Below are 15,425 nucleotides of genomic sequence, written 5' to 3'. Positions count from 1 at the left end.
ATGACTCGGTGGAGAGAGGAATATAAGGCCAGAGGAGACAGGAGCTCAGGATTCAGTCTGAGGTTTCATAGAGACAGCATTCATTCTGAGACAGGAGCTCAGACCATTTGGTTTGAGGATTTCGTAGAGGTAAGAACTAGTGACTGCTGCTCTGTTTCTCTGATCTTTCAGGTTTCACACCCTAATATCTGACTCTGGATTTTTATTTAATAAGACCAGTTAGGATTTCGTTACATTGGTCCCGAAAGTATTTCTTGTTCCTCGTCCACATGCCAGGCTGGGTCCTTTTCTCCCAGAGCAGTAGTTCTCAACTGTAGACAACTTTTCTTTCCATGGGACATTTGCTGGTCCAGAGATAATATTACTGGTGTGTGTGTGTGTGTGTGTGTGTGTGTGTGTGTGTGTGCAGGCAGGCATGGCACTGGCAGGAGTGGATTGGTACCAGGGATATTGCTAAACACCTTACTACAACAAAGAATGATCAGACCCGACAACAGTCACTACAGCTGAGGAAGGGTGTGCTGCTTTGGCCCCCAAAAGTGGATGCTTTGACTAGCAGTCTCTGGTACTAGGCTCTGGAGATTGTTTGCATGTGGACTGGGCACACGGAAAGTGGTATAGTTTACATAGCTCACAGGTAACAGAACAATGCTCATGACAAACAGCACAGCTCACAGCCTGGAACAGTGACAGAACTTTAGAGTCTGAACTTTGGTCAGGAGCCATCTACCATATTTTAACTGACACCTCCAAGCCTCAAGGCCCAGCCTAGCTCATTTCCCACTGGGCTTCCCTGTGACCAGCACTGTAAACTTATGGACCTACCTCACCTTATGTCTGCTCTTATCTCATTTCCTACCCGGAGTCCCAGGAAGGTGTGTTCCCATTGCAGGACTGAGTCTGGCCAGCTCCTTCCTGGAATGCTCTCTCCTTATCCTTTCCCTGTGTCTTCATCATCCATGTCTCAACCACAACTCTTCCCAGGACAGGATTTCTCCCCTGCATTCGAGGCTACACCCTAGGAGGGGGATCCCCAGTGCTTTCACCCCAGGCCAGAGAGAATCTCAGCAAAGTGCAGTCTAATGTAATGTCATAACTGAACCCACAATTTTGTAAGCTAAGCAAACACAGAAACAAAGAAATGAAACATTCTTGCCTCTGATCATATCCCTCAATTGTTCCAGGTCCATGAACTAACTGTCGGAGCCAAGCTGACCTTGGCTGAGAAAATATAAGACAGGTGGGGAGAGGGGCTGCTCTGAGGTCAGGGAGGTCAGGATGGAGAGGACAGGTGTGGAGGGTAGTGGACACAGTCCTGCACTCTGTGGGTGATCTAGTCCCTGGCTGCCAGGGGCTCTGTATAACCTGGTTTTGCTTGTGCATCAAGGCCTGGTTACCCCAGGAAAATGAGCTTCCGCTTGAAGCCCTGCCCAGAATAGTGTGGGAGTTTAATAACTGTGGGTGAGGGCGGTGCTTCACTCAACTCCTTTCCTCTCCCACAGAGACTGCAGTCCCCGCAACCCACAGGTCCCCGTTCTCATATCTGAAAGGATTTCATGTCATTCTGGCCGCGAACTCCAGTTGTCCTAAAATTTTGCCCCAGGTCCCTAACCCAGGAGCACATTTGTCTTTGTGTAAAAACAATGGCATGCCGACTGTAGGCAGACAAGGTCCTGCATTGTCTGAGACCACCAAAGATAGGACTTTAAGGGAGAAAAGCAACACCCACTTGCTAGGGATGGGAGCTGTGCACTGGGCTTCTTCAGAACTCCCCAAAGATTTTCACTGTGTGATTCAGGTTAAGCACTGAGTTAGAGCAGTGTTCAATTGACAAAAATGCTGTGCAGTTTTGCACATAAGGACACAAAAATAAACGAACACTTTTCAGTCCAGAAAAGGGTCTGGTGTCTTCTGCCACCCCAGCTAGCTTCTTTCCCTCTGTTTTATCAACACATTTGTATTCCGTTTCCTCTTGGCCTGTGGCAGAGGACATTACCCAGCACAGGCCTCTTAACTTTCCTGTGCCTCAATTTCTGCATCTGCAAAATGAGAAAAATGAATCGTACCTTCATCATTGCCCCAGGGCTTAGGATGCAGGCGCCTTTCCCCATGAGGTTCTTTAACCTTGCAGAAATGTTTCATATGAGAATCATCTCCCTCCCTCCCTCCTCCCCCGTCTCTCTTTCTCCTCCTCCTCCCCTTCCTCCTCCTCCCCTTCCTCCTCCTCCGTTCCTCCCTCCTTTTTTCCCTCCCTCCCTCTCTCCCTCCCTCTTTGAGGGAGCGTCAAGGTCTTTGGAGACCTTGGTGTCTGTGAACTCGGGACCCCAAACTTGGCTTGCACTGGAGTAATTTCAAAGTTAACTTCGAGACTGTCCCCTGGGAGGGCCAGAGCACAGAGCCAGCAGCGTTTCTGCAGAGGATCTGCGCAATTGCTGGTGCCAGGGAAGATGCTCTGGCCCGCGCACTCTGGAGGCGGGACCTTCACAGTCAGTTAGGCTGCTTGTCAGCAAAGCAGCTAGCAGGTCTGGTCCTGGGGCCCAGGCACTGACTGACCCGCTGCTGTGCACCCTGAGAGTCCAGTGAGCCTCCTCCCTCCACTGCGCACCTATCACAGTCCCTGAGCGCATTGCCCTGCGCTCCGCCCACCTGCAAGTGCCTGCCCAGTCAGCGACCGCCCCAGCCTGGACAGCGCCTGTGGGCCGCCTGAGCCCTGGCACTACCCCTGCCTCAGCTCCAGCCTGAAGAAGGTAAGGAAATGCCGGGACCCTAGGGCGAGGGAACCGCAGGGCAGGCTGGCATCCATGTGTTCCTTCTTCCTGTAAAATTAAGGCAGAAATGTCACGGAGCTTGTACAAGCCTGGGTTCACTGACAGAGTCTTGTATACACACACTGAAGGAAGTTGTGTTTCTGGGTGGGTAACAGCACACATATACATGAGGGCTACACATCATATGGACACAGCGCATGATTCAAAAGAACAGCCTGAGCTAGAGGAAATAACATCAATCAAACCCAATTCTAAAACCAACTCGGAAGCATCCTGCTGCAGCAGCTCCTGCAGTGTGTGGGCCCAGGCTTGAGAACAAGAAAGGAAAAAGCAATCTTCTCAGCCAGGGGTGACAGCCAGGGGCTGACTTCCCAGGGACTGTTCTCCTGGTCATTTCTAAATCCCAGGAGTGTCTTGTGCTTGGTAATCAGCATTTTCTCTTTTGGAGGGTTGGGTGGGGTGGGGTAGGTGAAAGCTGTGGTATGATGATGATGACGACGAGTGCGTGCCTGTGTGCACCCATCAAGGGTAAACACAGAAAATACAGCATTTGAGGAACTCCTCTGCCCCCTCATCCCGTTTCAGTTCACAGGTTTCTAATTTTAGGGGACAGAGTCAGCTTTCAAATAATGGAAACTGAATTAGAAGAAAGCTGCTATAGATTTCTTTTTCACCTTTCTATTTGCTCAGTCAACTTAAAGAACATTTTGTGTGTGTGTGTGTGTGTGTGTGTGTGTGTGTGTGTGTTTCTATAGCATTGCTCTGGGGTTGTTTCTCCTTCATTTACTATTTCTACCCTGGGTCAAGAGGATGAGGGAATATATTTTAATGAGATGGGGTCTGGGGAAGGATCATGCTCCAGTCAGTGCTGTGGTGCCCAGTGGCTGCTTTTGCACATTTTATGAATGTAGGGAATTCTTAGTTGCATGGTTGAATTATATATACACTTATATGCCTATACCCTTTTCTTTCTTTCTTTCTTTCTTTCTTTCTTTCTTTCTTTCTTTCTTTCTTTCTTTCTTTCTTTCTTCTCTCTCTCTCTCTTCCCCCCTCGATCTCTCTCTGTTTCTGTCTCTTTCTCTCCCATCCTTCCTTCTCTTCTTTCTTCTCCTCTTCCTCTTCTTTCTCCCCTACTTTCTCCTCCTCCCTATTCCTCCTCCTCGTCCTCCTCGTCCTCCTCCTCGTCCTCCTCGTCCTCCTCCTCCTCGTCCTCCTCGTCCTCATCCTCGTCCTCCTCGTCCTCGTCCTCGTCCTCGTCCTCCTCCTCCTCCTCCTCCTCTTCTTCTTCTTCTTCTTTTTCTTCTCCTTCTCCTCCTCCTCCTCCATCTTCTGTTACAGGGTTTCTCTTGTAGTCCTGGATGCCATGAAACTTATAATTTACTCATAGACCAGGCTGGCCTCAAACTCATAGAAATCTGCCTGCCTCTGCCTCTGCTTCCCAAGTGCTGAAATTGAAAGTGTGCACCACCACCACGACCCAGCTTGCTCATTCTTGTATAGTGAAGCTTTTCAGTTAAATTATAGTTTGGACAAGCAATATATCATAGCGGTAAAGATATCCCTGGCATGTGGGAGGCCACAGCTCAATCTTCATTACTGAAAACAAAAGCAAAAACCTGTCTGTTTACCTGCCTGTCAATCATCCATCAGTCTTGTGTATGCTCCATCTATCTGCCCCATTTTTTTCAGTGTTTCTTCTTTTTAAAAATACAGTTTGAGCAATATGCCAACCTGTCCTCAAAAAGATGTTTGTCTTAAGGAGTGACTGCATGGCTCTGTTTCCTGTTACCTTCAGTTTTTGTCTTCTCTTTCCAAGTCATTCATGCAAAATGAAAATTAAAAAGAAAGTCTAATTTTGAGGGGAAAGCTCAGGGTGAGGCAATTGGCGTCAAGTCCCAGAAGAGATCTTGGGGAAGCAGATATTTCTCCCTCCTCCCCACACCCCAGCTTGACCCAGACAGTTCTTCCTTTATGAACATTCCTCTCAACAGATGTTCCTTCCTTTGTGGGCAGGTGCTCTGAATAAACAATGGGCTTCTCTGAGACTGGACTTTATGAGATGAGGCCAGGTGTTCTGACATGCTGGGGAGTCTCCTTTCAGCTGGGATCTCCTCCTTCTGTTCCCACTTGCTGGTTATAGACAGTGGTCAGGATAGGTTTGGTCAGTGCGGATAAGGACTTCCAGAGGTGGTCTCTGCTCTCCTGAGCCTGACTTGGGCCTTGGACACTGAGCTCAGGAACCTGCCATCTGTCCTGTTTGCCCATTTAACTGGGCATCAGATTCTATTTCTCCTGGGTTTTCTGGTCCTGAGAGTCACTCCTGGTTCCTGTGGTCTTGCCTGGTATCTTCTGTCCCCAGTAAGTGAGTTGACTGAACAGGATGTGATCCTTCCTTGAACCTGATAGAGCTAGTGTCCTTTTCCTGACTCTAAGTATCAGCTACCAGGAACTCACTGCATTGTCATTGCGCCACCTGGGGTTGAGTGAGCTGAGTGTGTGTGTGTGTGTGTGTGTGTGTGTGGTGTATATATAGGGGTTGGGGTGGTGTTGAGGGGGAGGGTGTGGGGATGGGAGTTGGGGAGTGGCCTCCAGTACCCAGTTGGCTTTTCTCCTGATCCCTATTGCTCATCTCTGCTCACTTCCCTGCCATCAGGGAAGCACACGACTGGAAAGAGATCTTTCCACTTTTCCTGATCTCAGGCTATCCTCTTTCCAGGCTTGGGGATTGTGCTCCATCAGACTTTGTGACTGGCCTCCCGTGGGTTTGGACAACACTTTCCTTTGCTTCTGGTAAGAGGGAATTATCTGAGCTCATGTCTGAAGCTGCAGAGTGAAAGGGTGGGTAAGATGGATGATCGAGGTTTTGGTAAAGTTACCTAATCTCAGTTTAAAGCCAGGATCATGAGATTGAGTGTCCCCAGACTGAATTTGAAATAACTGATGACCAGCTGTCCTGATAGTCCTTTGACATGAATAGGTTAAAGCCTGGATTCTGAAAACCACAGTCCTTAGGTACCAGTTATTGTTAGTTTGTATTCCCTACACCCAACTAAAGGAGAGTTGGGTGGTGATGTTCCATACCAGATTCATGTGGTCTAGATGCTATGTTGAGATATCAGATGAACCCAGGGCCATTATAATTTCAATATAGAGATAAAAACACTCCATCCAATGTGGGGAAAGATCTGAGCTTGTCACAGCCCTTATAACTCAGCCTGAATGAGTGGCCATTCAGAGAACACACTTGCTCTGGGAGAGGAGAAAGTTCTTTTGGAATATAAGCTGACTGTGCTTATCATTGGCCATCTAGTCAAATTTCTAGGTGGTTCTGTGAACTGGTTAGCCATTTGTATGCTATACCGAGTAGGGAAAGAAGCTGCAAACCCAGCTATAACAGAGCTTTTGACAAAATTATATAAAGCAAAGACATGGCTGTTTCAAAGTATAGCTGAGGGGAAGGTTCTTATTGTAGGCATTAGGAGTGGACAGTTAGAGGCACCTGGAATAGTTCAGAGCTGGACAGTAGTAGACTGAACTGAGCTTTGAGAGAAGAAAAGAATAAAAAAGTAAAGTGAGAGAGGAAGGGAAGGGAAAGGAAAGGAAGGGAAGAGATGAGAGGAGACAAGAGGGGAGAAGAGAAGAGGAGAGAAGAGAACAGAAGAGAAGAGAAAAGAAGAGAAGGAAGGGAAGGAAAGAGAAGAGAGAGAAGAGAAGAGAAGAGAAGAGAAGAGAAGAGAAGAGAAGAGAAGAGAAGAGAAGAGAAGAGAGAGAGGAGAACAAAAAGAAGAGGTCAAGAGGGGCTCATGGATGACAAGGCAGGGTTTTAGAGGAAGGAGAAGGTGGGGAGGGGATCCCCTGAGCTGGAGAGGATTAAGGGGCAAGGTTAGAAGACCTGAGAGGAGCCACAGGAACTGAGTTGTAGGGGAAGACCAGCCAATCACCTTGCTTGAAGGGCGGGGTCCCCTAAGGTTATTTTTTACTTATAAATATTGCGGGTGCTCCCTGCCTTCCCTTCTGCTTTCCTCTTCTCCGCGGGAACCTCGGTTCTGTAAGTCCTTTCCTTATTAAAGCTGAATATTCTATAATAATTTCTGTCTGCCGTTCATTTACGCCTTAACACTGAGTGAGCTTGGAGGTCAGTTTGTGCTTTGTGATGCTAATAGGCATCACAGAGAATTTATCCCTAGTTTCTCTTGGACCTGATAAAAAACAGCCTGGTAGTGAGTTGAAAACCAAGCTCAAGAGCTCAGAATGCTATGTAATGATATTCACTTGGTAAAGATATCAACCAGATTTTTTTATATCTGATTTTGAACATCATCCAACATCCTCACTAAGAGTTAGAAGTCATTTGGGACCAAACAGGGCTAAAAATATAGTTGATCACTCCCTCATTCCCTATGTACTCATGGAGACAGAGGAACTCGGGCACATTAATTCAACCCTGTACCTCAGGTCTCTCCATTGACACCACAGAGGCTGATATTATTATTTCTCTGGGTGAACATGAGGACAATATGGTCACACCTTTCCTTGTGACACCGGCGACAATGATTATTGCAACATTACCTATCATTTTCTAAGTTCCCTGCTGAATTTTGTTTGGTTATGGAAAGAAATAAAAAAACTTCTCAAATTATGAAATAACTTGGTCTTAAGAATAATTGCCAATTAGCATAAGATATGTATTTTGTGGCTCAGTAGACTAGCAGAAGAGAGGACAGGTTTGGGGGCACAGTGGCGAGTGTGCTGACTCAGGTTTGGGCTCTTTTCCATGTAGCTTGTTCTCTCTGTCTAAACTCCCTTCCCAGTATCACTGTTCAAGGCTGTCTATTCTCTGTCTTGCAAGACCTCATTTCTCTGTTCCCTGGGAATGTTTTAATTGCCACATGTTAGCTCTGCAAGTTCCTCTTTTAATCTCCTGGGTCTCTTGTAATTTCTTATGTCCATTGTGTTTTGCTGACTGAGCATTCCCAATTTCTCTGGGGAGCAGTACATTTATCAGGCTCCCCTTTGATCCACTTCTGGGAGTCCCTTCTTCCAGATTAGTCAGGCTACCATTCTTGTTTAACAAGGGCAGGGTCACCTGGTTGGCTGCCTCTGTGGGTACAAGTTACCTTGATCATTCCTTATTGCCTCTTTCTTATTTGGATTTTATTCAAATTCTTCTCAGAGCTTCAGTGTAACCCTTTGTATCATAATCTATTTCTTTGTCGTCCCAGGTTATGAAAAATGGGGAGAGGGATCAGGCAATGTGAATAATCACGTTGGCAGATTGCTATTTATGTTATTCTTACCAAAACAGGTTTTCAAGGCTACTCAGGTTAGGAAGGAATAAAATGTATACTTCTTGAAATTGTAAACCATTTCAGGCTGTAGAAAAGTCAGAGAGCCACAGACAAGCTGTGTGCGACCATGTCCCTGTCACATGGGTGGCACCTGCTGTGACTTATAAGGTGAGATAGTAAAAAGTGAGTTGGTCATAGAGCATCGCCTTTCATTTCTCTCCCCGCCTTTTACCCTTTCTCCCTGCTCTGGATCCTTCCTCCGTCCTTCCTGTGTGCATGTTCTCATCTCTACGTGTGAGTCTGTATCTCATGTCACTACTATTATGCTTTTGAAATTTGCCGATATGAAGCTGTAGTGCTAATTTCTGCATTTTCGTCACTATTGCTAGGTATCTAGATGTTTTGCACTTTTATATAAAAACACAGTGGTAGGCATTCCTGGTCTGTCTCCTCTTGCACAACTGTGTGATTTCCTGTAGATTAAGGATTTATCCATAAGAATGTAATTGACTTCCAGGGCTGTTCTAGATAGGTCTCAATCTGTCCTAGATCCTGAAGGATGCTACTTGAGAGGTTAGGGGCTGCACTAAATCACACTCCCACCAACCATATGGTTCAATAACTCAGTGTCTGGTTCCCCACAGCTTGGCCAAGACTTAGATTCATTGGACCTTTACATTTGAATTAATAGAAAAAGTAGTAACTCCGTCTCATGCTTTAATATTCTTTTACCGAAGTCGGGTGGTGGTGCACACTGTTAATCTCAGTACTCAGGAATCAGAGGTTGCTAGATCTCTGTGAGTTCAAGACCAGCTTAGTTTGCAGAGCAAGTCCCAGGACATCCAAGGCTACACAGAGAAAACCTGTCTCAAAAATCCAAAGAAGAGGAAAAGGAAGAAGATGCATTTACCTGATTCTAGCGTAGCTGGTTGTGTTTTCATTTACATATAGGTATTGGCCTATGATTTGTCTGTCTCTTGTTTATTAATCTGCCATCATCATCTATTGATTGACCCATCTTTCAACTGTCTTTGTATTTATCATCTATATTTTTTTGTCTATCATCTATCCATCTATCACTTATTAGTTTTCTATCACCTATATACCTATCACTTGTCCATTTTCTATTCATAATATATATCACTTATCTATCATCTAATATTGATCTTGTCTATCTATTGATCAGCTTGTAATCTATCTATCATCTATCCATATCTATCACTTATCTGTAACATGAGGGCCGCTTGTTGGGGTTTCTGTCCTCCCACCAGGTCCCACAACCATTTGGTCTCAAAGAAAATCACACAAAGATCTCCATAAGTTATAAACTGATTGGCCCACTAGCTCAGGCTTTGTACTAGCTCTTATAATTTATATTAACCCATTATTCTTACCTATGTTAGCCACATGGCTCGGTAGCTTTTTCAGCGGGGTAGGTCACATCCCGTTTCTTCAGTGTCTAAGCAGGACTTCCCATAATACTTCTGTTCTCATTGCCCTACCTCTATTCCTGTCTGGTTTTCCACCCTATACTTCCTGCCTGGCTACTGGCCAATCAGCGTTTATTTAAAATATAATTCACAGAATATAGAATTGTCCCACACCACTTATCAAGAGTCTATTGTATGTTTTCATCAGTCTATCATCTGTCTTCTATTTATACTCTACATAATTTATCTAACTTCTATTGTATATCTTTTTGGTATACCTATTATCTATCTGTCATCTATCTATCCTTGATTTAAAATCACATATCATTTCTCTATCACCTACCATATACCTATTTATAATCTATTATCTATCACACATATATGTATGTATGTATCTATCTATATCTATATTTATATCTGTCTGTCTATCTATCTATATCATCAATCATCTATGTCTGTCTCTTTGTCACTTTGACCAAATACTTATCAAGACAGGAGTAACTTGAGAGGGAGGATTGCCCTGAGATCACAGGGGAGAAGATACAGTCCATTACAGCAGGGACAGCATGGAGTCATGACCATCTCCTGTCTCTGAGAAAATAAGGTGACTAGTCAGACCACACCAACCAGGCAGTATAGAGTTTAGGCAAGAAGGAGTCCAGGCTACAACACTTAATGGGCTGCCTCCATCTTATCCAGTTATGCTTCCACACAAAGGGCTCATTGCCTCCCTAAAACTTGGTGAGAAGTTAAGGGCAATAATTTATTCACACAAGCCATGGGGGTCATTTCCCATTCATATCAAGGAAGTCTGTCTATCTGCCTACCCCTCGGCATTGCTCTTCTGTGAGGGATCTGTTTGTACCTTCTGTTCACTTTTCATTTTGATGTCTTTTTCTTAGTGTTTGCATAGGCTTGTTAGAACCTTCATTTATCTGTGAATACCATTCCCTTAGAGCCTTAATTTTCACTGTGATGTCTGCTATGCAGACATCTTAGTCCAGGTCTTAGAGGAGATTCTTGTAGAGCCCAAGTAAGTCTTAGGTCCAAGGCCCTGAGTGGCTGGCTTCTGGTGAGGTCTCTCTTCTGGTTGAAGACTTCCATTTTCTGTCATTTGAAGGGCCTGGCATTTCTTTCTTTGTCTTCTGATATTCAGTTGAATTAGGGCCCCACCCTGGAGCCTCATCATCTAACCTTAATTATAGCTTGAAGGCTCTGTAGTACTGGGGTCAGAACTCTGACATGACTGTTAGGGGAGGCATCATTTAGTTCATGACATTGGTCTCCCAGCACTTGGGAGATTAAAACAGGTGGATATCTGAATTTGAGACTAGCTTTGTCTACAGAGTGAGTTCCAGGACAGTCAGGAAAAACTGAAAAATGCTGATTAAAAAAAATCAAAACCCAGAAAGAGAGATACTGTAAGGGAATGATAACTCAGTTATATTTTTATTGGTTCTAATGTTCATATGTCATCATAAGAATGTCTTTATATTAAAAAATACATTTTGCTATGTTTTATTTGCATGTATATGTGTCTTGTCAATGTATACCTTGTGTACATACAACCAGGGGGACAAAGGAGGTTGTCAGATCCCTTAGAGTAGGAATGACACGAAATTGTGGACTGCACAAATGGCAACTGGGAACTGAGCTGGAGTCCTCTGAAAGAGCGGGAAGTGCTCCCAACCACGGGCATCTCTCCAGCTCCTGTCTTCAGCATTTTAATACAATTAATTATATTAGATATTTTAATTATGAATACTTAGTGAGGATACAGCTTGTCTTAGGGTTTTATTGCTTTGAAGAGATACTATGATCATAGCAACTAGTATAAAAGAAAACATTTAATGGAGGGTGGCTTACAATTCAGAGGTTTAGTTCATTATCATCATGGTGAGAAGCATGGCAGTATACAGGCAGACATGGTTCTGGAGAAGGAGCTGAGAGTTCATCATCTTGATGTGCAGGCAGCAGGTGACTGTGTGCCACACTGCGCATAGCTTGAGCATATAAGACCCCAAAGCCCTCCTCCACCATACAAACTTGCTCTGAGAAAACCACACATATTCCACCAAGGCTACACTTCCTAATAGTGCCACTCCCTGTGGACCAAGCATTCAAACACATGAGTCTATCGGGCCATACCTATTCAAACCACTACCTCCCAAATACTGGGATTATTGGTATGTGTCATCACACCTGGCCATTCTGTTTCTTTGATATCATTCATGTATTATATAAATATATATAATCATTGTTGTTCCTTTAAAATCCTTGTAAACCTTGTCCCTTAATCTTCTCTGGGTTGTTCTTTGGAATAGAGGCAGGTCAACATTTGATTATAGACTTATTGTCTAATCATTCTCTGGTTATTCAAATTCTGTTTCCTGTTTAGCAAACTTTATGAATTCATAATTTGCCATAAAATCATTTTAGATTTGGAATTTATGGAGAGAGTTGATAATAGTATTCTGTGTGTATGTTTGTTTTTCTTTATCTTCTTTTAAATATTTTAATTCATTTTACATACCAACAACTGTTCCCCCTCCTTCCTACCCCACACAGGCCCCCTATCCTACATCCACTCCAAAGAGATGGTAAGGCCTTTCACAAGTCTCGTGGCTTGTTACCTCACATGTTACTTCTCCAGTGGATGCTGGTGTCTCTCTGACTTCTTCTTTTTCCCTGTCTCTTTATTTGGATTTCCCTCCTGGCTTTCTTCTTCCTTGACTATTGACCAAATCAGTTTATTTATTAACCAGTGATAATAAGACATATTCACAGTACAGACAAGGGCACCCCACATCACACTTGTTCCCCACACCTCCCTTGAGGATGTTACCTAAACTCATATATAGCTAATTTCCTCCAATCTGATAATTTCATTTTTTAAAAATTTGTCTTTTAAAAAATCTTAATTTTTATGTCTTTATCCTTTTTAGTTATTTTTATTTTATGTGCATTGATGTTTTTGCTGCATGTGTATCTGTGTGAGGGTGTGGGATCTCCTGGAGCTGGAGTTAATGCTATCTCTCCAGTCCTTTAAATAAATTGTCTTACGGCGATTGGACATGAGTAGATAGATCATTATGTGTTTCCTCTTTGCCACATTTTCTTCACCTCTCTTCTCTACTTTTTCTCTTCTCTTGGGTATTTCTCACACTCTGGTTTTTCTACCTTCACTGCTGTGCAGTCTAGAAACCATGTCTCCATTTGCTTGCTGTTTGTCTTGGTTATGAGCCCTGTATTTCAGCTATATATAATGGAAGATTTGCATTCCCATTATGTAATCATCAGGAAACCTCTTTGCCTTGTCTTTATTGCCAAGAATTTGGTAAATATGAAGTTGTAATCATTTTAATGGACATAAACTGAACTTAATCATGTATTTGATCAATTCCTATACTTTTCTTTGTCATTTTAAACGTAAGTTAGTTTCATTTGTTGCATCTACAGCTTCCATAAGCTATTACACATACTGAACAGAAGTTATTGGATGGAGGAGGGTAGATTGTAGGAATAGCAGAAGAGAAGAAACAAAGAACTAATTGTATGCTGCCTCACTTACAATTGCTTCAAGGCTATTCTACTCAGGGAGACCAAAGTTGGCTGAGATAGGGGGCAGGATCTTATCCCCAAACAGTGACCACCAGGAGCCCCAGGTTTCAAAGAGGCCAAGATTCATTTTATAGCCAGCCTGTTACTACAGATTCACCCAGTTCTTTGGATACCCATGGTGCCCCTCATTCCTTTTTTATTTTTATCTTTTTTATAAAAAGCCTCAGATTCATCAGTATCAGCTGGAATAGATGTATCGCAGTACTTCCAGGGTGCAACCAGGCTAGCTTCAGCTCCACCTCATCCCCTTGCCCATTTTCTTCAATAATTTTTGTTTTTTATTCTCTCTTGTTTGTTTTGTGTTTTCTGTCTGTTCAATGCTGCTGTCTAGTCTCCATCGAGCTCTAGCTTTAATCCTGTTTTTGTATGTAAAAGGTAGAAAGTCTCTTCCTTCAGCTGTCAGATGTAGTTTTCTCTGCCTTCTTGATTTGTTCCATGGCTTCAATATATTGCTTTGCCCTCTTCTCCTGACACAGAAGATTCTCCATCTCACACACTGTAGCAAATATTCATCTCTGCTAATGTATGAAAGTGGATGGAATCTCCTACTACCACAGCCCCTTGTTCTGTATTCTTTTTAATGTCCTATATTCTGTGACATACACACGGGTTTACAGAGTATCTTGTCCAAATATATCCATTTATAATCCTTGGAATAAGGCTGTGTCGACTCAAGTTTTCTGGAAAAGAAACGCACCTACCCATGTGGGAGGTCCTGCACACTGACTGCTTAGAACTTCCTGATTGTGTAGGATTGGAATGCTCTAACTCAAGAGTCAAAATGATCTTACATCATCATTAGTCCCTTTAATAGCAATTTATCACCCACCTCTGTATCTGATCTAAAATCTTTGACTCTCAGGTAAAATCTTCATCGTGTATGAACTTAAGAGACCATTGGCTTCCACCAACTGCAAGTTATGTTATTAGCTAGCATCTGAACCTATAGCCAAGTTTTCCCACTGAGCTACAAATCTCTCATCTCTACCAGTGTACTTAGTGTGCTCACTTATGATGGATTTTGTTCTGTGACTATAAAAAGTACATGCAACTACTTTCCATAGTGGTGCATGTCATTTGAGGCAAGGTGACTCTTGCTTTCCTTGACCATGATCACTCATATTTGGATCAGAATGAATTCTTTCATTCCTTTTTTGTGGTGTAAACTATGTTTTATGATAGAAGCTACATGAATGCTAAAGTTTATACATGTGTGTTTGAAGATGTGTCAATTATGGCTTTGCTTTTGGATGTTAATATAGCAGGGTATAAAAATTCTTGCTTGGAAAGTATTTCTTTTCAGCATTTTGAGGATAACTTTGGCTCATATTGTTAATTATAGGAAACTGCTATTAGCCTCATTAACAGTTCTTTGTAGTAATTTGCCTTTTCCTCTGGCAGTTCTTCAGTCTCACTGTTACATAATGAAGTATGAATCTGTCCTAGTGATAATTAAGGTACAGCTATGATCTAAGGACTCACATTTTTGATTATGCATTGTTGTCAGCGAACTTTTCCTCACATCTATTCCTGTTCTCCCCCATTCCTTTTGTCAGCAGTGTTTATCAGAGCAGGTTGATCCTCTTCAGCAGCCCCTCTGCCTTAGGCAGGTTACTATGGAGACAGTTACTTCTAATGAAAATGGCTCTTCTTCCTGCCTTGGCCTTCTGTAATTAGTGGAGGGGCAAGACCAGACATCTGAGTTCATGCCAAGAGATCATCTCCCTTGGATCTCACATTTAATGCCTATGATCCCTTTTCTCTAACCTGGGGATTATTAGTGAGACTTTAATTTTAAGTGCTTCATCTTTCCTTTTGCTGAAAAGGTACATGTAAAAATCTGACACTTCCATTGTCCTTCCTCTGACCTCCCGTGTGACAGAATTGCCTAGAGCTATGTCTCTTTGTGTGCCATTTGTATATTTTTGGCTTTTCTAAAGTTTGCAGGATTGCTTTTGGAGACAGAGTCACACTCCAGCAGGTCTTGAACTTATGATGATCCTCCAGCTTCAGTCTCCTAAGAGTGTGGTTTCATGTATGAATCACCATGCCTTGTAAGCAGAGGCTGCTTGTTCATTTCTCGACTGAGCAGACCCAAAATAATTACGCAAAAATCTGTATAAATTAAAACACTACTCAGCCTATTAGCTCAGGCTTTTTGTTAACTAACTCTTACATCTTAAATTAACCAGTTTTAATTATTCTATGTATTGCCAGTAGGCTCGTTGTTTACTGGAAAGGTTCTAGCATCTGTCTCCTTTGGTAGCTTCATGGTGTCTCTCTGATTCCACCTTCTTTTCTCCTCTATCTCTGCATAA

The 15,425-nt window shown here is 43.1% G+C and overlaps 2 protein-coding genes across 5 annotated transcripts in view; both read left to right on the top strand.

Moving 5' to 3' along the window:
- The first annotated feature begins 2,627 nt into the window (after positions 1-2,627).
- LOC130871838 (beta-1,3-galactosyltransferase 5) overlaps positions 2,628-15,425 on the top strand; it is a 42,064-nt gene continuing 29,266 nt past the window's right edge. For 2 of the 4 annotated variants that reach the window (XM_057765479.1, XM_057765476.1), the window contains exons 1-2: positions 2,682-2,747; positions 5,485-5,558. The gene's annotated coding sequence lies outside the window, so the exon portion shown is untranslated. Of the gene's footprint in view, positions 2,748-5,484; positions 5,559-15,425 lie in introns of all 4 variants that reach the window. The other 2 variants (XM_057765480.1, XM_057765478.1) reach the window with 2 other exon arrangements.
- Positions 2,691-15,425, top strand: part of Igsf5 (immunoglobulin superfamily member 5) — a 135,772-nt gene continuing 123,037 nt past the window's right edge. The window contains exons 1-2 of the mRNA XM_057765472.1: positions 2,691-2,747; positions 5,485-5,558. The gene's annotated coding sequence lies outside the window, so the exon portion shown is untranslated. The remainder of the gene's footprint in view (positions 2,748-5,484; positions 5,559-15,425) is intronic.

The sequence above is a fragment of the Chionomys nivalis genome, chromosome 3 (assembly GCF_950005125.1).
Source record: "Chionomys nivalis chromosome 3, mChiNiv1.1, whole genome shotgun sequence".
Classification (NCBI taxonomy): Eukaryota; Metazoa; Chordata; class Mammalia; order Rodentia; family Cricetidae; genus Chionomys; species Chionomys nivalis.
Note: the sequence above shows the minus strand (reverse complement) of the source record. Positions and strands in the feature narration are given on the sequence as shown.